The 23,558-nt window shown below is 47.1% G+C and overlaps 1 protein-coding gene across 12 annotated transcripts in view; it reads right to left on the minus strand.

Moving 5' to 3' along the window:
- Positions 1-18,495: 18,495 nt before the first annotated feature.
- RAP1GAP2 (RAP1 GTPase activating protein 2) overlaps positions 18,496-23,558 on the minus strand; it is an 81,565-nt gene continuing 76,502 nt past the window's right edge. For all 12 annotated transcript variants that reach the window (XM_069790798.1, XM_069790799.1, XM_069790796.1 and 9 more), the window contains one exon: positions 18,496-22,583. The gene's annotated coding sequence lies outside the window, so the exon portion shown is untranslated. The remainder of the gene's footprint in view (positions 22,584-23,558) is intronic.

Here is a 23,558-nt window from a genome sequence, read left to right on the forward strand (position 1 = left end):
CAGTCCTTTTACATGGGGTTTTCATTCCTGTGACTTTATTCTACCAGCTCTGTTTACTATCAGAGTATTCACTGAAGCAGCAACTTGTACATGATTATTGGAGATTATTCACTGAGAGTAAAGTGATAAATGAATTATTAATTCTCATTATTAGCCCTATTGCCCTGTTGCCTGGAGGCCTCACTGAACTCAGGACCCCATTGCTTTAGGTACTGTCTAAGCAAACAGGGAGAGACAGTTCTTGCTCCCAAAGGGCTTTCAGCCCAAAGAGGTGACACAGCTCGGGGGGGAAAGGATGTGAAGAGACAAGACAACTTGCTCAGCATCAGATCCAGCCTCTCGGTGGCAGAGCTGAGAACGGGGCTGTCCTCCAGCGTGCCTCTGGCAGGAGGAAACCTCTGGGTATGGTTTCCTCTCGCCTCCCTTTGTGCACCTGCAGTTTCCTGGGGGTGGGCCAGTCCTCCACAGAGAGACGACGTCTCTCTTCACCCATTTGTGCATCCCATTTAACAGAAATGTACACGGAGAGACAGGATTAGCCACCAGGGAAGGCAGTTCCTAAGGGCTGAGCGCTCGTGAGCTCTGAACCAACCCCACAACAGACCAGCTCGCACTAGACTGAAGGCACACTTGCCTTCTCTGCTGGATGAAGGTCTCAGCCCCCACCTCCCAAAAACCTTTACGGCTTGTCTTGCACCTCCGTGCATCATAGCTGCCCCAACTTCTCAGCTGCTTTCTGTACCAATCAGATCATCCCCATGTCCATCGCATCCCCTTGAAGTAAGTCAACGCTGCTCCTTCATGCAGAGCCTGTACCTAGAGCTGCTGATGGCATTGCACCTGAACCATAAAACCATCATTGCATTTGTGAGACGAGACATAGCCTCAAAAGGCATTACTTCACCACTACCCTACTGTACTCCAGCAGAGAAAGTTCCCTCAAATCCAACACCTTGTGACCAAAATTCATCTGAATTTCTAGAGACAGACCTCCAGACCTGGGCTAAAGAGCATTCGGAGGTTTATCTCATCCCTTGGTGATTGGCTCCAGGGCAGCACAATTACTGCTGCCATGTCCTATCATTATGCCGGCCTGACTATTTCAGGAATATTCAGGCTCAGATAAACTCAAGTGCCTAAGTGCAGGTCAAATGAAAGAGGGCCCCTCTGGGTGACAGCCGTACCTGGGGGAGGATAGCACGTCCACCACGCATCGTGTGCTGGTGGGGTAGTTGCGCGTCGGTGGCAATTCACATCCCCTGAAGAAAGGCAGGCAGTAGGCAAATATTGACAGGATGAAACATGGTCCAGTCACACTCTCTTCCTGCTTGAGGAATGCTGCAATAACCATTAATTTCATTTAAGTGCTTTCTAGTATGGTAGTATTGAACTAAATTGAATCTGTCCACTGGCAAATGCCCTAGTGTGCTGGTTTTCACTGGGGTAGAGTTAATTTTCTTCCTGGTAGCTAGTATGGGGCTGTGGTTTGGATTTGTGCTGAAAACAGTGTTGATAACACAGGGATGTTTTTGTTATTGCTGAGCAGTGCTTACACAGAGCCAAGGGCTGTTCTGCTTCTCCCCCCACCCCACCATCGAGCAGGCTGGGGGGGCACAAGGAGTTGGGAGGGGACACAGCCAGGACAGCTGACAGAAACAAAGCAGCAAGCACGCAGAGCCTGTGGGACCATTCATAAATTCAGTCCATATTCCTCTAGTGAATATGTGTCATGAGACAGGTCTAGATACTTCATTTAGATTGACAGGAGGAGACCTGATAAAGACAGAGTAGAGAAACATAGTCTCCAAACTACTGTCTCTTTCTCTGGGGAAGACATGTTACTAGCCCCCAGAAGAAAATATTTTAATTCATAAATGTCTACAAATGCCCAAGTAGCAGACCCTTCCACTGCCGTTCTGTGAGCCTTCATTAGCACGCTCCTCGTTCCAAATTCGTAACAAGCTCTCTGGTGAGTTTTGTTCTGCCTTTCATGCACATTGTAAATGCCCTGGAAGCGGAGGAATTCACATTTAAATCCCATTTAAAAATATCTTTTAGCCTAGAGCTACACCTAAGGCATAAAACAGACCGATGAAATGCTGACATGGATTTTCCAGGTCGTCTGTGCTGCAAATTTGCAGGGATCGAGCATGTAACTGCTGCAGCCCTTACTGCAAAAGTGAACCCAGCCCTCCAAAGGATGCGGGCAGGGCAGCGGCTGCCCGAGCAGAGCCTGCGATGGAGACCTGCTCCTGGTCACGCAGGTTTTTCTCACACGGAGCAGCAGCGAGAAAGGCATTGTTCACCCACGATATAGTCTCATCATTATATATAGTGCTGACTGATAGTAGTAATGATACTTTAATCAATATTAATAACATTTAATATGAGCACTAAAAGGTCCCATTATTTTTCCAGTGTAAAGAGCTATGAGAAATAAATATCCTTTTCCACAAAGTTTGCTGTTCTACACTCAAAGCAAAAGGCAGATAAAATAAGTGGCCAGAAAAATCCAAGAAACTAATAAGACAATATAACAAAAGTTTTTATTCTGTTTTGAATTAACTCAGTGGTTAACTATTCCCCTACCATCTCCTGCCCCAGGCATCTGAACTATTTCTAGCTTAGTCATGGTCTTGCTGAACAGACAAGATGTTTTTAACCTTTCTGGGCAAAAGCTTTGTGCAATATGTGCAGTTCCTGCTGAGATAGGCATAAATTCCATGCAGGACAAACTTGCATATTTTAGGAGGCCTGGGTTTTAATATCACTATCTGCAAACATAAAAAATAACACTTTTCCACTCCCTAGGGGTAAATTGTAGAAATGAAATAATGTACCTGTGCAATATGCAAGTACATTCAAATTAGCATTGCCACTTAAGCTACATACATCCTTTACTAACTGGGTTTTTTTCTAATGCTAATCTTCAAACGAAAATAAGACTAGGTATCTGCTCCTTTACTGCAACCCTTAAATGGCTTGCTTCTGTGCCACAGACAAGTCCAGTTTTGAGCAAGATACTGCATCTTAAGGCACATACCTTAAATAGATGTTGGTGTATGTTTGGGCTAGGACAGCACTTCAAAGCCTGGTGGATTCTGCACTAAAAAGATGCCCAGAGGTTTCCTCATTTATTGTGTCTGTTGGGTTGAAAGAATGCTTCATAATCCCCTGATGAGCACATCATCCCTTATTCAACACTCCTACAATGACAAAACACAAATGACCACTCCCAATATTTCCATCGCTAACACCTCTTGCAGCTCTATAGATTTATCCACGGTCATTTTATTTCTTTGGCATTTTCTGATCTTTTTCTCAGAGGTTTTTTTGAATCTCACCTTCAGCTTCCAAGTCAGGAACCTGAAATGCAGATGATGAAGCTGCTGGGGAGAAGGTTGGAAGGGAGCAAAAACCCCACAGAGGAACAGTTTCTCCACTCCCACACCGACTGCAATTTGCAAAATGTGATCAATAGGATGCATAACTGTGGAAACCCACACACACACAAATAAAACAAGAAAGGCGCTGTAAAATATGATGGGGCAGGAAAATGAATGATCTCTGTCAACTATTTAAAAGCAATCCAGTAATGTGAACAATCAGAAGTGAAGAAAAATCAATACACCTCTCATGGTGCAGAAATGGAAAACAAGCTGGATTTTACTCCTGCAAAATCCATGCAAACAAAACCCAACAGATTAATTCTGCTTGTCAGTAAATGTGGTCATTTCTTCAGAAACAGAACCACCGCCAGAAGAGCACTCTCTTTAGACACAATACTGTGTTTATTGACATCCATTATAAAATCCCCCCTGGTGTCAGTGGTACATGATTGAGTCTTTACACAGTAATTATGAATAATTGTGTTTTATTCCCAACACATTTAATTTGTTTAATAAAAAATCCACCAGGAAGACCTCAAGCAAAGCAAACAGAGGGAGAACATAGCATGCCAAATACAGCCCAATGTCTACTTCTCCACCTAATTTCCAGAAAGTGCAGTAGAGCAAAGAAGAAAAGCAGTACTATCCCTGTTAGAGAAAACAGACAATTAGAGGCACAACTGGAGTGTCCCAAAGTGGCCATTTTTATACTCCAAATTGCAGCCAACTTCTGACTTCAGGTAAGAGAGGGGAAATGGCATCAGGAGGATAAAGGAAGACATTTCTGTAGCAACTCAGGAGGTGTGGGGGTCCTTCCCAGAAAGAGGTTGATGGAAACTGCATGGGGGGGAGTATAATATGGGAAGGAATCAAAGGGGAGGTAGATTAGTGGGCAGAGCATAATGTAGCAGTACAATTTATCATGCTGCCCAGCACTTTACAGAGCTACACAATTTGTCTCACAGGTCTCAGTACCATGTGTGCACAGAAAGACAGATCTATTAGTTTTCCTTTCCAAACTTTCCTCTCCTACTGGACATATGAAATATAGCCAGAAACATCATGGAAATTAAAGACCGCGGCACTGGCTGTAAGACAATGGGAACTGCTAGGTGTTCAGTCAGCTCTCGAGCCTTAGCCAAACCTGTGTTTGTCATTATTAGAAGTACACAATTATTCAGCAATCTTCTCTCTGTATCTCAGTGGCAATCGCAATGGCCAGCTCCACCGAGCATGGGGCAGTCCTGCGTTTGGTTCCTCTGGTCCTCTAAACATTGCCATAGGTAGTGACCCTCAAAAGCAGAAGTCAGGAAACCTGGACGTTTAACAACCCGGGTTAAATTCTGGATGCCTGAAGCAGACAGTGCACATGTCAGGTCCTTTAAAAAGAGCAGGCAACCTCCATCAACAGAAGGGAGCAGAAGGGCACAGTGCGTGCTGCTGGCCCACACACTGATTGTCCCCTCAGCTGCTCCTCTGCCTCTGCTGCGCCCCGGGGGACCACGGCGTCCTCAGCGGGCTGCAGGTACAACGACCAGCGCGAGCAGCCAGCAGCCCAGCTCCTCAGCTGCACCACAGTATCGTCTTGTTCTCCAGAATCTCAGCTCTCACTAATAATAAAGAAGCCACTGTTTGCGAAAGTGGGAGCCAACAACTTCCCCAAAAGGCCCATTTTGTCTTCAACACACACTACAGATGTGCACAAGGCACTTAGATGCAGGCAGGACGCTCTCACTACTGGCAAAGCATGGCTCTTAAGTGGAAAATTATGAAGCTGTGAGGAACTTAACTACAAAAAATACCTAGTTTTTGCAGGAAATATGTTCCCTAAATCCATTCTTATGATATGACTGCTTTCCCCCCATCAGCCTTCCTTTTTGCTGAGCTGCTTATGGGATTAACCTCTAAATCAAACTCTTCAGAAAAACCAAAGTTCATACGAATCTGTCACCAATCTTCTTCCAAACTGTGGGGGGAAAAAAGACTTCATGAAACGGCAAAGGCTTCTGCTCAGTTAATTGGCAGACAACTAAGACAAATGCAAGGGGAGAAGGCTCTGAAAGGCTGTTTCAGAGAAAAAAACCAACATACCGTAGTTTAGGATGGTGCTGCCTCTGGTACCCCACAGGTAGAAGCTGGGTGGAGGTGCAGGGTGCTCCTGCTCATGGCCATGCAGCTCGGGGTGACCCCCGCAGGCGGTGGGGACACCCACACCCCCTCCAGCAGCACTCAGCAGGGCAAACGCTGAGGCCGCTCAGCATCCCTATGTGTAACACAGAAAGTGAGGTAACACTGGAAGAATTCCAAGCAAGCCAAATTTGCTGCTTCTCATTAGGACAAAGATTCTTTGAAATTGTAGCATTTGGTAAAGTTGTAAAGGAGACTTTAGTAACGCTATGAAAACAAACCCGCCTTTTTCAGCTTGCTGCACACCGTTGGTGCTGAACTTTTCCTAATAGCAGCTGTTCTGTTTCTGAGAAGTTGCTCTTACAGCGTACGATTTTTGAGATCTCTTGCAGCACCTCCAACATTGCAAAAAAAAAAAGGATCTCCCATTTTAGTCAAGCATGTAAGCTCTATGCCTCTACAAGTAAAATGATTTATTTTTATTTTATCTTCAGCATCTACATTCCGTGGTGTGCTTGGAATTTATTTTTCGTGTCCAGAGCAACGGCAAGCGGCCAGTAAAGCCCTTCGCCGCCGAGGCGATGCTGCCGCTCTGTGGTTCCCACGCACATGGCCTGAACCAGCCTCTGCCTCCACATCATAGAGACTCTGAGCTCTGCGTCTGCTTTCAAATGAAGCACTTCATCCTTATCCCCTTTGCATCACTCCTACGTCGGATCTGTCCACACAGTTTAGATCAGCTTGAAAGAGCCTTTTGTCCTGGCTTACGGTAAGCTGGATTCAGGTCCTGTATGTTAACTGGATGTGCGATTATGAAATGAACATTCAGCCTGAAGGACCTACATGGGAAGGAGCAGATGGCTCTTGGTCACCCAGCCAGGGACACCAAGGCACACTAGGACACTTACCTCAAACACGGCCACCCAGCTCAGCAGACAGCAGCTCCCTCCTTGTTAGTACTAAGAGGAACTGGAAAGAAGATGGCACTTGTCCACTGTAAGCGTAAAGGACAGTGCTGAACCGGCCGGGCAAATTCTTTGTCACTGGGAGCTTTTCACTCAAGCTGGTCTTTCCACACACACCTTCCACTCCCCAAAAAAACACTTAAATTCCATTTAATGCAGGAATAAAAATCTCTGCCCTCTGTTCCAAGCAGATCAGCTCCTCAGAACAACTGTTCCAGGCCTTTAAGGATCCATGGCCCATTACCTGAGGCACCACATGCACCTGCAGCAGGGACCCAGCCTGATGGTCATGGTAACAGCTCTGCTCTCATTCGCTTTTTGCCCAGCACAGGCATTTTCCCATGCAGACTGTGTGAGCAGTCTTACAGACCCCATCCTCCACAACCACTGCAGCAAAACATCTATTTTTCTTTCAGTATTCCACATAGGCTTTCTGGGTTGTTGGTAGGTTTACTTGAGGCAACGTGAAATGAAAAGCTGCTTGCACCAACAAACCACAGGTTAAGTCAGACAACCCTTGCAATTAGCCAGGAGTTACAGTGGCCACCCCAGCTCATACAGTGATAATCAGCACAGACGCAGGCAAAGCACTGCCAAACACCAAAAAATTTGACATGAGGAGTACAAGTTTCAGAGACTTTTGGCAAGTGTTTTTGATTTCTCTTCCTCATTCCTCCCCTTTTCTTTTTATAGCTCAGCTTCTTCACTGTCTCCTATCCTCAAGCACTCAAGCAGCAAACTGAGATTAGAGAGAAGGTATCTGAACAAACAGCTTCGCCTGCCTTCCAAAGTAAACTCTAAAGCTCTTGAAAGTAGCTCTAAATACATTGTTTAAGATAGTGCATGCTAAGGGATGAACTCCAGCAGTGCCATTTAAGGCATTTTTGATAATACAGATCAAGTCATGAAAATGCTTTTGCAAACACTGTGGCTTATCTCCAGCTGTGGGCAGGAGAGCAGGACTTACGCCTTCACTTTTCCCTTCTGCAAGAGAAGAAAGGAGGAATATGCATCAAAAGCATCATCTCCATGGTGAGGGCAGAGAAGCAGCAGGAGGTTTCCTAGAAAACATTGGGTTTGGTCAGAACTAGTGCAGGAAATGAAGCAGCTGCAGAAAAACCTTTTCAATTATTCAGCTGGAAGAAACAGTCAAAAGCGATGTTTCTAAACCAATGGGCAGCAACAGGATCTTCCCCAGAAATCTGGATAAGACACTATCTGTTGAGGGCTGGCTGTGCCATAAGCAGTCGAGACCTCATTCTGTTTTAAAGTAAAGGGCGTTTGTCCTTAGGCTAATGCACTAGCAGAAAGTACTGTGACAATGTGCAAGTTGCAAACCCACTCCGCTGCCTGATGTCACGCCTCTCCATATATCCCCCTCCTAATGGCATTCTGAAGCAGCAGAGACACCATTTCCAGGAATGGAGCCAAACTCATTAAACTACTAAAGTAATGTAAATGTCATAACGACTGCTTTTTCTGCATATGGCACCAAACTCTGTAACAACTCATCTAAAAACTGCCCAGCTTAGTACCTGTAACGATGCAGTGTTACAGTAATGGAAACCTCACCTCAGTTATTAAAGCTGAAAAATTCCACAGCTAAGTATAGTTGCTGGTGTACTCTTGTTATCCAGCAATATAACAAGAAAGCTATTATTTATCTCTTTCCCTTGTGTTGCTTAAACTACTCATTGTATTGTCATTTCTAATTTTGTAGGAGCTCTCTGCAGAAGGAGCCCTGTCTCATACCTAGAAAGTATAATGCATACAAAAAGCACTGTTTAAATAAGACAACTGATGCGTGGCAAGACAGACATCAAATTACTACTTAAATGTTGCTTATGCAAACACATCGGCAGGTAATGATGAACTACAGTCACTTCTGCATGTGTCTTGTTTCTTGTTATCCTGAACTTTCAGGGTTATTACAATTTACATTAGATGCTAATTCATCTGTGGAGCTTAGACATATATTGAATACGTTCTGTGATAACTTCCATTAGCCTTTGTAGTTTGTTCAAAAGCTCTGTGGGTATAGGCTGGAAAAAAACCCCTACATTTCAGAGAACTAGCCAACTATGCTGCTATTTGGGATGGGACCCAGAGCCCATACTGTACATCTCAAGAATTCCCTCCCAAGTCAGTACAAGTCACCTTGTAAATTAATCCTCTCCGAGAGGCTGAATAGGACCCTTAATAACTGAGAAAGAAGGAATGCTCATTTTTTTGAAGGTGAGAATAACCCCCTGACAAGATGTTACTCAAATGCAAGCCTGTTTTGTAAAAGCAAGTGGAGGATTACGCTTTCATTTCTGTATTTCCAGTGCCACCTTCTGTACAGAAGAGGAAACCTCTGAGTTTCAGGAGCTCCAAGGAATGAAACTGGAAAATTCTTCTCCACCCACATGGGAACACAGTCACTACTGAAATTAAATACTGAAAGATTTACATTTTCAGTAGCTCAACAGCATATCGAGTTGTGTGCTTAAGACACCCACATGTGCCAAAAACTTCCAATTTTACAAAGAAAGTACATCAGCTTCACCTTGTGTTTTCCATAAATTTGTACAGCTTCTGGGATGACGTGTAATGGATGAGAGAAATAAACATTCATTATTATTAAAAAAATCGAACTGAAGTATAAATCTGGCTATAAATATCAAAACTTCTTGTTAAATGAATTCTCAGGACCATAATTAAAGTGAACAGGCATAGTTTTTCTTCTCTGTGTCATCCCAAGTCTTTCCCCAGGGAAAGGTTTGAAGTGATTTTCAGTCCCATTAGACTGCCTGACTGCTGCAGTGCACTGCCTGTGCTTTGGGAATGCACACCTCATCCTTGAATACTCGACTTCATCCAATAGCATGTACAAATGACTGCTGTAAACATTTGCTATGAATAGTTTTTTTCATATTGTATCGAGTTCATATTGTATCAAGAGCATAAAAAAATCCCTAAATTGGATTTTCTTGTCCCTAGTTCCAAATTTAAATATTAACACCAAGCCTGCTTTTTATTAGCAGCTGCCTTGATTGCATCTCAAGCCACATAAAGCCATCCATCAGAGCTGGATCTGGACCAGTGACCTAGCAGAGATGCCCAGATGCTCCATCCCTGGCAGTGGTCAAAGTCAGGTTGGATGGGGCTTTGAACAACCTGGTGTAGTGAAAGACATCCCTCCCCATGGCAGGGGGGGCTGGAGTAGATGATCTTTAAAGTTCCTTTCCAACCCAAACCATTCTGTGACCTCATTCTTCATTCTACTTTCTAACAGTGGCTAGAAAATTACTTGATGAATTACTTTTCGGAGGTTTTCCAATGAGTACTATTCAGCATGATTATCTGGTACATAGAGACTTTCATTAAAAAGACAGACAAGTTCTTATCAGCTTCCCTAATAGATGTACTGCACTGTTCTTGCCAGATCCGATAAGCTCTGAAGATGATTCGGAACAGCCTTAAAACGCCTAACCACTTTTAATTGGGGTTGGAGTGACACTGTTCACAAGTGGGTGGCAGCGGGGCTCCGAGCATCGCCAGCGAGCACCCTGGGGACGGCACTGAGCACCCTGGCAGAGCAGAGCCGCATGGGCTGACAGTGCTGGGGTGTGGGCAGTGGGCAGCACCGGCTGCTCCCCAGGGGAGCGGGCATTACCTCAGGCTTCTCTGACCAAGTTTTGTCTGACACGAAGCCAGTGTAGCAGGGAAGGAGGAAGGGCTCCGGTTTTCCCCAGCCACATGCAAACACCCGACCTCTGCTCCCTTCCCACTCCGCAGAGCACGGTTGAGGCAGGGCAGGTGGTTCTACGCCAGGTTCTGCCACTAATGCGGGTCCCAAATTTCGCTTGTTTAGGTCAGAGGTTTTCAAACCAGGAGAGGCAGAACATCCGCGTGGCAACTTATGTTTGGTTATGGGCTCGCAATAGTCAGCTGGAAGCCTAAAGGGCTGACAGCTGCTCCTTGCTGCTGCATTTGTGACCCACTTAAGGACTCCATGTGAGGCTTTAGGTATGATTTTGTGCTGTGCTTGTAGCATCAAAGCATGCTTCATGTCTGCAGATGCTCCTGTAACTGAACGATCAAATTATTCTCTTCTGTGATCAGAACTAGAAGTCATGACATAGTGAGCATACCTACAAGAAGCAGAGAAGATGCTTGGGCAGTAGAAGTCCTCAACCATCTTTCCATGATTCCAGTCCTCCAAGCAGGTAAGCAGCCAAGCAAAAGCCACCGTGTTTTCAGCTCCGGTTTTGTGTACATACACAATTCATTTGCAAAAGCAAGCTGGGTAGTCTGTTCTTAGTTCTGTGGAAAGCTGGAATTGAATGAATTAAAAACTCCAAGCAAACTGCTAATGCCTTGTAAAGCACAGAGAAAGAAAGATCACTTCCAGGTACGAAAATTACTCAAGCCTATAGACAGCTGCATGTCCAAAGAAAATATCTTAATTCAGTAAGTAATCTGGTAATAAACCTCTAGGAGATAAATGCTGTAATGATTATTTATATTTTCCTCTTATGCCTGGATTCATGCTTGATTGGATTCTCTGTAGTTTATAAGAAAAGGAAAAGCAGCAGAGTTTCAAAGTGCCACTCATCATGTGTATCTGTCTATAGACAGAGCCTAGAAAATTAGGATCCTGATTGGAGCATCTCAAGTTCAAAATTATATGGAATAAGGCTGAGCTGTAAAATTGTGTACACAGTATATCATAATTGCAGCTACTGCTGGAATAAATTACAGCGAGTGTCTTAAATATTCTAGGGCAGAACTGAAGAAGGTTCTTCAGCTTCAAAAGAGCTTCCTGTCCAGAAAACATAACCCCAAACTAGAGACTGACTTGGGAAAAGGACCTGTAATATTTGGGTTTGTATTTCACCTGATGAGTAGGACTCCCAGCAGTTGAGCACTCTCAAGAACACTATTTAAGGATTTGGTCCATCTCAGCTATAAAAGTGAACAACTTAGCTCAATTACTATCCCCCAAATCCTCTGCAACCTGGATTTAGGCGGTTGCTTCCACAACACTCGCAGTTTGTTTAAACTAAAAGAGTGAGTGAAGAAATTCTGGCTGAGAAGTCTGTTTTGAGTTATTTTCCAGTTGTCTGGAGAATTTGAGTTTCCCTCCCACCAAATTTGAGAGTCCAGATTCTTTGGGGAACTTCCTCATTTCTGGCTGGAATATTCAACTGTTAATTCCCAGCTTGCCCATCTGCAAGGTCTAGAAAACATTCCTGTTCCTTTAAAAGGTATGTCTAAACTGTTTAACTGTCAATGTTGTCTCACACTATTTAATTTTACAGCTTAACTTTTTAAACCTCTCAAAATTGATACTGGTTTCTATGTGAGGAACCATCCAGAATTTTGCACTGTATAATTATTATCTTGTGTTTTACCAGATAAGCTTTATTTACCAGACAGCTTTTCCCAGGCATTGCACAGCGATCGCACATTTCAGGTAACAGAAAAAGTAACATTCCCCTGGAGACTTTCATATACTCAAAGTATTGAAGGGAAATGCAGTTGGCCAGGGCATTGCAGCTGCAGTCCCAAAAGTTAATTGGTGAAGAGCTACCCCCGCTGCATTTCAACTGTACCCCAAACCTGAGACTTTTTCAGATTGATTATGTGGAGGAAACCTGCCCTTTCCTTCCTATCTACACTGGGGTGTTACAAATACATACTACGGTCTTACACATTGCAACCATTGTCACTGTCATGTCACTTCCCAGTACTTAGCTTCTGGACTTCTGTGATGATGCACCTCAGTCTATTTTTAAAAGCCTCCTGAGTTTACAAATAGCTTAAGCTAACTTCTTAACATACTGTAAGACAAAATGCTTTTATTAAAAAGCATATGTTCTCCCTTGTGTTGAGGATTATACATACATTGCAGAAGCTAATAACCTCAAAACAGCTTCTCAAAACCATAATTGTTTTCTATTTATATACTTCCATACCATCATCACTAAAAGTCCTAACTTAAATCACCAAAGCTTTAACATAGCCTTACCCATTAAGCCTTATCTTAGTTTTTCAGCAGATGGAGCACTCTCATGGTGTTTGCACAGAAAGCAAGCTCTGCAGCTTGAGCTGCCCTTTTACAGCTAGGGAGAAGTTTTGAGTGAAGAAACTGAAAGAGGTTGGTCAGCTGGCATGTGCAAAATGGTTGCAAGTCAGGGTCGGAACAAGAATGCAAGGCTCTAGTTCCCATCTCCAAACCACAAACTTGTGTTGCTTAACCCCCCACCCCCACGACCTGGTGTTATCTGATCAAGAGATACACAGCTGCAATGCTTAAAAATAGCAGGAAGGCTCTGAGGACAAGCAGCCCGTAACATGGTGGCTGGGCCACTGCAGCAAGAGACTCACAGCCCCATCCCCATGCAACCTCCCCAGCAGGACCCTGGCAGGGTCAGTGATGCAGGAGCAGGCAGCTGCCAGCACCAACAGCCAGCAGTAGCGCTCAGCACCATCCATCGCTGCAGAGCCCATCGCTGGCACATACAGACCCCATGCCTACACACGAAGCTTCTCAGATTCACCCACACCAGCCTTTTCTCTATCCCTCGTTTAAAAAAAAAAAAATTAAATGGATTATTTACCATATCAGGAGCACTCTACTGAGACCATAGAGTCTCACTACATCCAAGCAGATAAAATGTGGCAGAAACTCAGCCTGGAAGCCAAGACAGGGAGAGCTCTTCCCAGCACCCTCTTGCAAGCAGCCTACCTAACATTGCTACTGTCACACAGCTGCCTTTTATAATAGTCCCGCAGGTTAATTGGGCCACTCAGCTGACTTCAATTTGCCACCCAAAGTGTCGGGATGCTCTTTAGCACTTCCCAGCACTGAGGCCACACGTAGGCTCCTGTGCACATTCTCTCACAGCTTTTAGGTTTGCAGTGATTTCCAAAGCAACAGCCAGTGTGGTGGGAAAGAAATGCTGGTTCATTAAGCCTTCTATTGCAGTAAGAGTTACGGAGAGGTTATTACATCTGTTGCTCTGTCACATAAAAATGAGTTGAGAATAAAATATAGCATGGCTCAGGGACAGAAGAAAAGCGAGCTACAAAAGTGCTGCTTGGGCAGTGTTGGACCGTGCCCTTCCTGACTCGGGGGGCATCCTGGATTGTCACATCCCGTGGCTGTGCACGAAACGGGAAGGTCCGGTGGCCTGCAAGCCGTGAGCCAGGCTAAAGGCTTGCCCCCAGGACTAAGTCACGGGTGGGTTGGGAACTGGCCCACCCAAGCCCCCAACCCTGCTCAGGCTCTGCAGTACAGCCCCGGGGCACTTAGATGGTGGCTGGTGCCCACTGCTCCCACACACACACACACAGAGCCCTCCAGTGTTGGCACCACTGCCTGGTCCCAGCCCCTCACCACTGCCTCTCCCACACGCAGTGCTTGCCCTCCTCCGCTCGGCCCTGGCCACGGAGGGCTGGTTGGGCTCTGCCTTCTCCACGGACCACCGGGCAGCTGTGCCCACCCAGTGGGTATTGCACCAGAAAAAGGGAGGCACAAAACCTGCCTGTTCGCTTACAGTGGAACCACCGAGCAGGTGGAACGCGTGGCTCGCCGGGCTGAGATGGTCCTGGAGGAAATCCCGAAGGGAAACGCTTCCCTGGTGCTCAGAGATGCGGAGGTGAGAGAGGAAGGAACCTACTGGTGCTTGGTGTCAGTGGCTTCTCTCGCTGGGGTACAGTCAATCCAGCTGCAAATAGAAGGTAATAGCATGGGCTCAGGATTTCTTTTTTAAGACCAATGGGAAGTGCTCAGACGCATAGCACATAAAACTGTATTTGGTTTTGTTTAATGATGGAAACAGAATTTATGAGTTGAGAGACTTAGTAGTGTAATAAATTTTCACTCACCAGAAAAACCCACAGTGACCGTTAACATCACCTCTCTGTCAGTGGTGGAAGGAGAGCAGCACAAGCTGGGCTGCAACATCAGGCACTACTACCCACACAACACCCAGGCTCAGTGGCTCCAGGAGCCAAAGGACACCTGGAAGGTCCCCGATGTCATGAAGAACGTTCTCTTGAGTGGTGATCCGCAGAGCAGCAATGGGACCTACAGCTCCTCCAGGTGCTTCCTGCTCACAGCGTCCCTGAAGGACGGTGGCCATAAGTACACGTGCTGGGTAGACCACCCCAGCCTGCAGTCCCCCATCAGAAGAAGTGTGACCACGGAGGTGAGGGGTACACCGCTCACTTGGGGACATTGTCCCCTGCACCCTTGACCCCATGGGATTGCTGGGGGGGAACTTCCCACTGATCTTTCCCCTTTCTCACTCTTCCCTTCCAGTGTTCTTCTCAAAAAAAAAATCCAACAAATATTCTTTTTTCATCAGACTTCTGCCATCTTAATGAAAAACAACAAAATTGACTCCTTGATTCAAAACTAAATAAATGAGGTAGACCACTTTTTTTTTGCCAAAATGTCCATTTATTAGGGAAGTCAGTTCCTGGCCAGTTCCGGCCCAAAATTAACAGTCTTCATAAGCAAGAGCTGGGTCTCTTTTGAAGCATCTGCCAGATGCCCTTAGCAAAACATAGAGAACTCTCTTAACAAAGCAAGTTTGAAATGTGAGGGGGGTTTTGTCTTGGGCAAGATAGGAGATAATCTTTGCAGAGAGGATTGAGTGAGGACAGCATTTCAGACCAAATAGCAGTGCCAAGCCAAGCTATTTGGAGTAAATCTAAATTTGGCCTTTAATTCAGTGGGATCAGTGAACTCCAATAAAATGTGCTGCAGCCTGATTGCAGTTGCAGGATCACCGCCTGCTCGCTGGTACTTGTTCTCACCCTGATCCCCTGCAGTCGACCTGTATGAGCTGCTGGTCCCATCCGCGTCCCCGTCCCCTGCGTGCGATGGCAGCATGGCCAGGGTCAGGCAGCGTGGCTGGGGTCAGACTCTCGTGTCTCTGCTGCTCTTCTTTCTTTTGTTCGTGGGCAGAAGCTACCTCCACCGCCTGGCTGCTGCTCCTCCTCAGCCTCGCCGCGTGCCTCGCAGGCACCCTTTGCTACCACCACAAAGGTAAAATAACCTCCAGGCTACCAAATCTGGGCTGTGGGGAGGGAAGGCGTCTGCTGGTGGTGGCACTGCTGTGCCAGCCATCCCCATGGTGGGTGGGTGGCCGAGGCTCTCCCCAGGACCCCTGTCACCAAACTGGGTTACCAGTACCGGGAGGTGGAAGCCGTGCTTTGTCTTCTTTTAGTCATAATCTCTTTTTTTCCTTTTTCCCTGTCCTAGCGAGGAGCACTGCTAAGGTAGGTGTGTTTTCTGATTTCCGTTTTCTACCTGAAATAGATTTGGTGCTTCCCATTTTACCCTTCACTAATTCATTGCTGTTTTACCCTCCAGCCCAAACCTTACTAGAGACGGGACCTCAGTGCCAGCCAGGTAAGGAGCAGAGCTCCTCTAAACAGCACACAAAACATGTTGAGTGCCAAATCTGGAAAGGAGGGTGGAAAGTAACATCCTGAAGGCCACTGTCTGCTGGGGAACCGTGGAGGCGGTGTGAGTCGGCCAGCGCAGCCCAGCAAGAAGCAAGGGCAGCAGGAGGTGGGCAGCCCGCTGCCTGCGGGAACCACGCTACGGAGCCTCCAGGGGCTGCACATCGTCGGTGCCTCCGCACCCTGCCAGACCTATGACACTCCTGCAAGGCATCCCAGAGCAAATGGGAGGAGGAGGACAATTGGGACAACATTTTTTCCAGAGTCTGTGGTTACCACGGCGGTAGGACGGGGGCTCTCAGATGTGATAGACATGTACAACAGGGAAGAGAAGGCAGCAAAACTGAGACAGCATTCAGTATCGTGCATTGCAGGGCAAGGTGAGCACTTGATCCACATCCCTACGCCATCCATTCTTGTTCAGTCTTTTCTTCTTCTGAAACTTCTTTTCCTTTGGTAATTATTGCCCCTGGCTTGAGCACATAAAGCTGTCAGCATATCCCAAGAGCAGTGTCTGTTGCAGTAGCCAGCAAAAGCCCTCTTTGTGCTAGGCACGGCCTGTCATCCTTGGCCAAAAATAGGCTAAGAGTGGGAGGAGAGAACTCATATCCCTGTCTGACATGTGGAAAGCGTCAAAGGTTGCTCAGTGTCTGGATAGGCTTGACTCGTCTCCTGACTGCGGTGTGGAAGACGGTGTGGGGGGCACAGAGCTCTCCTGTACCTCTGGGCTGTCTGCTCTAAAGGTGAAGAGCTCTTTCTCCACGGTTGGTGTGGCTGGTCCAGGCCACCTGTGATGGCTCACCCAAAGTCTTTTCTTCTTCCTCTTTATGCAGGCAAGTCTGGCACTTCACTAATGAAAAAGCCATAAAAAGACAAATAAGTTTATCCTGATTCATTGCAACAATCAAAAAAAAAAAGTACGAGTGAAAAATTCAAGAGAGGAGAAACATCTCCAGCACGTTGCCAAAAACCCCACAACTTGCCTGCCAAATTCTAATAACGATCAGTCACTAGCTATACGTGTGCACATAGCAGGACTGATGCGCTGCCTGTTCCCAGCCCTCTGTAAAGCACTCGCCGCTGTTGCAGTCAGTTTTGCTGTTCACCTCAGCAAACTGGAACGTGACCACAGCCAGAGGAAAGAGGTGGCTTCATCTTGGGCTGGCCTCACTTTGTTTTAGCCAGAGATGGGATATGGTGACACACAGATTCCGTGCTGGTTCATCATGGACAAGGGGAGAATTTGGGTTTGGTAACTGAGAATGATTTCTACACCAATAAAGACAAATGGAACTTTTTGGGTTTTGTTTTATTCTTCATCTGCCATTCCTGGTGGAAGCCGGTGGCTCTGACGAACGTGTCCCCGTAGCTCATGCTTTGCTCTGACAAACACGTCCCCATAGTTCACACTTTGCTCTAGGCAGAAGCGTGCAACCCAGAGCAAAGTCCTGGGTCCCCAGTTTAAAGGAGGCTGGGGTGACCTCCCCTGAGCGCTGGCAGCAGCTCAAGCACTGCCCAAGCCCCTTTCCAGGGCAGGCTGCCCTTGGCTTTGCTGCGCCTGGGCGAGAGCAGCCGCAGCCCCAGCGCATCCCCTCCGCCGCTGCAGCCAGCACCCACCCAGGACCCTGTCTCAGCCCTCCCCGGGCACCCACAGCCCACAGCTGCAGCTGCGACCAGTCCTGCCGGTGCATCCCCTGCGGTGTCGAGCTGGGGTTGCCACAGGGTCTGCGGGCATCAGGCACCCGAGCCGGGCTGCTGCACGATGGAGGGTGAACAAAACGCTCCTCGTGATGGAATTTTTTTCCTGGCAAAGACAAGTATTTTATTCTCACAGGTACAAATTAATGGGTTCATTCCCCTCGTCAGAAGATGTTAAAAAACTAATGCTGGCTAATAGCTTTGTGCTTCATTCAGCCTGAGCCGTGGAGAAAATGTACCAGACACGTCACCTCCAAACAATAACAGCTTTTTTTCTTAGTGTCCTGAGAGGAAGAAAACTGGGAAATTAGGGGGATTTGAAAGGAGCCTGAGGAGCTGGAGAAAGAAAATCCAATTTCATTGTTAGCTCACAGAGGACATCCAAAGGCAGCCAAGATGTCAGAGACTGATGATCCAAGGTAAGCTAAGCTGGTTTAGACAAACTGAATTGCTGCCTGTTTATTTTCTTTACCACATGTGGGCTGGCTGCTGACAGGGACTGGTTTATATTGAGAGACTGGTTTATACTGAGCTTTATGGGGTACTAATTCCAGTTCAAACAGAACAGTTCACTTGATTAAAATTGCTATGCATTCGTAAAGAGAAGCTGGGTCCACCTCTATTAATCCAGTCCTAGCGTTACGAGCATCAGCAGAGACATCCCAATTTTTGCACTCTGACACTCCTCTACTTCAGTTTGTGATTTTATGTGAACTCACTCAGATTCACACCAGTAACAGCTCAGCCCCGGTCTATGCCGTTGCATGGTTTTTACAGGGATGTAAAGAAGATCATTGTCTGTTCCCAAAGAGCTCACTCACTTTATGGATATACACAATGTAGTACACATATGGACACAAAATATGTTATTTATTGTGAATTTTGCAAAGACACAGTTAAGCAACAAAATATACATTTGTGAACCTTTAGTTTTATACATAACAAATACAATCTGCTACCATAGCAATAAATTAAATGTACATTATTTACAACAGACATAGGCCACCAGGAACTACAAAGCACCGCCTCTCTACATAAAAAATAAACTTTGTCAGATACATTTCTTCAAGATTTATTTTCACTCTATAAACTCTCTTCACATTCTAATGATATAAATTCAGCATTTCCCTTTGCAGGATATACGCAGTGCTACATTCATTAAAACATAATGAAAGCATGCTCTAGGACTGGGGAATGACAGACTCTTTGCCAGCTCTAGTGGGACAGAAGTTGGAACATCAGCAAAGCAACGTGAGTGCAAGGTATGACCTGCAGAGGTGCTGAGCTCTGACCAGGCGCTGGTCTTAAAAGCAGTTATCAGCGCTAAGCACCTCTTGCAGTCCAGCCAAAGACAGCCGAGAAACCTCGGCCTCTGTTAACAAGCCCGTTCATGCCAGCGACATATCCTGGCCCCTTCACCTGCCGCTCCTGAAGACCCTCAAAACTCTGGAAAGAAACTGAGTTTGTGCTTAGGATCCCCCGCTTTCGCTCAGAAAAAAAGCACTTTGATGTTGTGCTTAAGTGTAATCCTGTGCTTGACTTTGTGGGATTTCAAGAGGATGCAAGTACATGCTAAGTGCTTTCCTGAATAAAAGCCCAGACGGAGCAGCAGCTGGCTGCCAGCTCTCCGCAGCTGCAAACCAGTCCCCAGGGCTAATGCAGGAGACGCTGGCGGAGGGGAGCAGGATTCCCTCCCCGCTCCGCTGCCAGGGCTCGGAGCCTGCAGCTCCGGCGCTGGGGAGGTGGACCTGGACCTCACCTGCCTCTGCCTCTCACCCAGCTCGGGAACTGGTCCAAGCCAAGCGGCAGCCAGGGTGCAGCGGGAGCAAGCGGGGGGACCGAAACCCCGGCAAGAAGGGGAGCAGCCCCCCGTGACAGGAGAGACCTCCCCACGCAGCCGGGGGCTCCCCTGATCCTCCCCCAGCCCCATTTCTGAGCCCCTTCTGCTCCCTCTGCAAAGTCACTTCCGAGTCTGGGAGAAGTAATGTGCATGGAAACGGTGGGGATCAGAAGGGAAAACGCACTGCCCAATAATTTTAGTGTCAGTTAAGGATCCTTTCTTTTATATATATATACATACATATATTAAAAAAAAATCACTTTTCTGTATGTGTATATATATGTGTGTGTGTGTCACTTACAAGCACAAAACATTTTGCAATATATATACAGAAACACCTTTACCCACTGCTGGAAGTGCCTCCGAGGTTTAACACAACTGCTGGTCAGTCCCCAGCACCGCTACGGGACAATTCGGGACAATTCAGGGGCTGAAAGGAGCACGCCACGCACACACAGCTGCAAGGCAGTGCAAGGAGGCAGAAACCACGCTAGAGCTTGGCTAGGACAGGAGCTTTAAAAGCCCAGTTGCCATTAAGGATGTTGCAGTAGGTTTTTACAACCAGCCTGGAGGAGTGCTGTTGAAAATGTCCCAGAGCACGCAGGAGCCGCTGGCAAACCTTGTGCCAGACCTCGGCTCTGGGCCCTGCTGCTGTTCCAGCAGGCTGGCGCAGGGAAAGGCAAGCCCAACACACTGCGTCTCTCTCCCTAAAGCTTCACACTGTCCCGCCTGCCTGTTAATCCCATTCAAATAATTCTACAAATCAATCTAGGTCAAAAAAGAAAGTCACAGTTTCAAGTGAAAAAAAAAACAACAAAAAAACAAAAATTAAAACCTCAGCTGATAGTAGCCACTGCATCTTCTGCTGAAAGATCTCACAGAGATCATCACCCATGCGAATAACAACATCTACAGAATCAAGCAACTTCTCAGGGAAAAAAAAGCAAAACCAAGAACACACCCTCAAAGCAAGTCGTTGCACCAGTCAGTATTTCACTGCGCAGCATGAGAAAGCCAGACCAAAAGCTTCTAAAGGGAAGAACTCGGGGTAGGTTTGAAAGTGCTACCAAAGCATCATCAGACAGAAGTGCTGAAGAGCAAAATATGTGGAACCTGAGACACCTAGAGCTAGCTACAGACCAGGCTAAGCACACTGTGCTTTTCCTCTTTCAAAGAAAAACCTCAAGATTCAAACTCTATTTCAATGCAACTCACTGAAAGCAGGAGGGAGTGTCCCCACTGGTGGTTATTGGTATTTACTAGTCCTACACAGTGCACTTAGTGCCTGTGAAACTGTTCTCCGCCTTTCCCACAATGCATTTTCCTCCTTTCATCTGATTTCTCCCATTAGGGCTACAGCCTTTTCTTTTCAAATGGAGAAATTACATGCACTAGTGGGAGCACCTATACAAACCAAATAGTAAGGTTGTCAGATAGTACCACACAGAGCCCCGGTTAGCAGAGCTCAGCTGGCTTTTCTGTGGTCCAGGGGAGGTGACGGGGCGCAGGGGAGGTGATGGTTTGCTTCTACAAGCACTTGCCCCCAGAGAGAGGTGCATCCTCCTGGGAGCAGCAGCAGCCACTGGGGCTGCCCAGGGCTGCTTCCAGGCGTGCAATTCTGCGTGCGCCTCCTAAAATTGGCTGTCAGATCCTTTTGTGCCCCTTGGAGCTCCAGCTGTGTAAAGTTAAGTTTGGCACTCAAAGTTCTGTTTTCATTAGGAATCATGAATTCAAAGAATTGCTTTCACATGAGATTGAGAACCTTATTTCATGGGGGTTTTTGCAAAGGTCACAGATTCTGGTAAGGGGGAGGGAGCATCTCTGCAGCATTGCAGTGTACCTTTCAGAAAACTGGTAAGGGAAATCAGAGCAATGTGAAATTCATGGACAGACTTCAGTAAACTTTAGACGAAGTTCCATAAAAGAGCAAAAGGATTTCTTGGCATGTTGAGAGAGGTATTTTTTGGAAAAGGGTGTTACAGGGAAGCCACCTTGCAGAATTCCTAATCCTTGTCTTTCAAAATAAACAAAAGCACATTCAAAAGCAGCAGGACAGATTCTGCAAGGGGTGGAGCAGCCTAATGCCTTCCACATCTCTGGAGTTTTAGCATTTGCTTGCCTGGTGATCCAACCCATAGGGTAAAGCAGAGCCCACCGGGTAAATTCACTCTGAGTACCAGTTCTGGTATTTAGATATACTACAGCTTTAGCTTTGGTTAATCTTTTCCAGGCCTGTGCTCAGAGTTTCAGGCATGGAAAAAGCAGGGAGCCCATATAAACCATTTCCAAAGCTGCCGAGAGGATGAGTTGGCCCCAGTCACCAGCTGTGCTCCCCCGGGACCGGTTCGCCCATCCTCCTCTTGTGCCAGAAACTAAGTATGGATTAAGAGGCTGCATCTGCCCTACAACTTTGCAATGTGGGTAGCGAGCTGGAGGGGGGAGGCAGCAGGGGGCAGCTGGTGAGCTGCTGCAGCCGCCGCAGTGCTGGCAAGAGCTGCCCAGGCAGCACCGTGGGGGGAAATTTTGCCCCGTTGTCTCCAAAGAGAGGAGAGCAACGACAAACGATGGGGCAAGGGAACTGCCCCGGGGCCAAGCAAACACGTAATTTTGCCCTGACCGCCCGCCTTTCCAAAAAACAAACACAAACCCCTCTGTTTCCCCACTGATAACTGCAAATAAAGCATGGAGGGACCTGAAGTGTGCGGGGGGTCCATCCTGCTTCCCCTCTGCCCGAGAGCAGCCGGCTGACGAGCCAGGAGGGGGGGATGGATGGTGCCCACCTGGTACCCATCAGCCGCAGCACACACGGGCACCCATGGGGCAACACAGCACAGCACGGGGGGACGCATGTGCCACGCGGTCAGAGACACGTCTCCTCCTGCGGCGCTGAGGGAAGGGTGCGGGGCATTTGCTGGCGAGGGGTTCACCCGGTGGGAAGGTGGCTGGGTCCCTGTTGGGGCAGAGATCGCAGCAAGGTGAGAGCTTCTTCCCCGCGCAGAGCGGCAGCCAGGACGTGAGGGCACCTCGCTGCCCGCGGCCGGGGCGTGCATTTTCCCACGGGATGTTGAAGAGTTTTCCCTTTGTTGAAACAAAAATTCTCTGCAAAGAGGAAAAGGATAAAAGCGTCAGAGACTGTGGAAGGAGAATATTCTCACTCCTGCAGTGACGGCTATGAAGCACCAGTCCCAGGGAGGGAGCTGAAGCTGCGGCAGTGCCCATCCCGGAGACAACAAGCTGCTCATCACCTCCGGGCCGGGAGAGGAGGAAATTCAGTGATGGGCTGAAACCATGGCTTTCTGAGAACCCTGCTTTCAGAAATGGAAATTTCTCTCATTTCAAGTTTTATGGGCTCTTCTGCTCAGCTATGAACTTCCTCATGTTCCCTGATGAAAAATGATGAAATGAAATGAAAACCCTGATTTCATGACATAGGACTCCAGGAACTAAAGCCTGCAAGAAAACCAGTAAATAAATTCCTCATGGCTTGCAAAATGCCTCCTGTGTGAAAGCACCCACTCATGCTGGTGGCCCTGTGCAGGGGCAAAAGCCATGCTGCCGGACGGGAATTCCCCCAGCCACCGAGAGCCCAGGCTAATCACGCTGCACTCCCTTCACCTCTGCCCATAAAATCCACCTCATAAATTGGCCGTTTCCATCTGGTTTTTGGCAGGTGTAAGGACACCTGCTCTGCTTTTCCACCCCCAGTGCCCAGAGCAAAGTGCAGCAAACCTCATCCTCCCTGCAGAGATGGGCACAAGCGTTTCATAAAGGCTAACTGGGAAAAAATGAAACCTACTGGGCTGTGGCCCATCATCCCTGAGAGCAGGTGGCAAAAGCGCTGTGGGAGCACCTACTCCAGAACTCCAGAAAGGAACACATACAGCTACACAGTGGCACAGATGGGCACAGACCTGTCTGTCACGAACCTCTACAGTTTTTCTCACTCAGTGCTGCCCTCATCTTACAAAAGCGTTTAGGATGCTTTAAGATATATTACTGATCACATATTTAATAATAAACAGTGCAATTGGCCGTTAGCTATACAGACTTGACCACAGATGAGACAAGTCATTT

The sequence above is a fragment of the Haliaeetus albicilla genome, chromosome 9, assembly GCF_947461875.1.
Source record: "Haliaeetus albicilla chromosome 9, bHalAlb1.1, whole genome shotgun sequence".
In the NCBI taxonomy this organism is placed as follows: Eukaryota; Metazoa; Chordata; class Aves; order Accipitriformes; family Accipitridae; genus Haliaeetus; species Haliaeetus albicilla.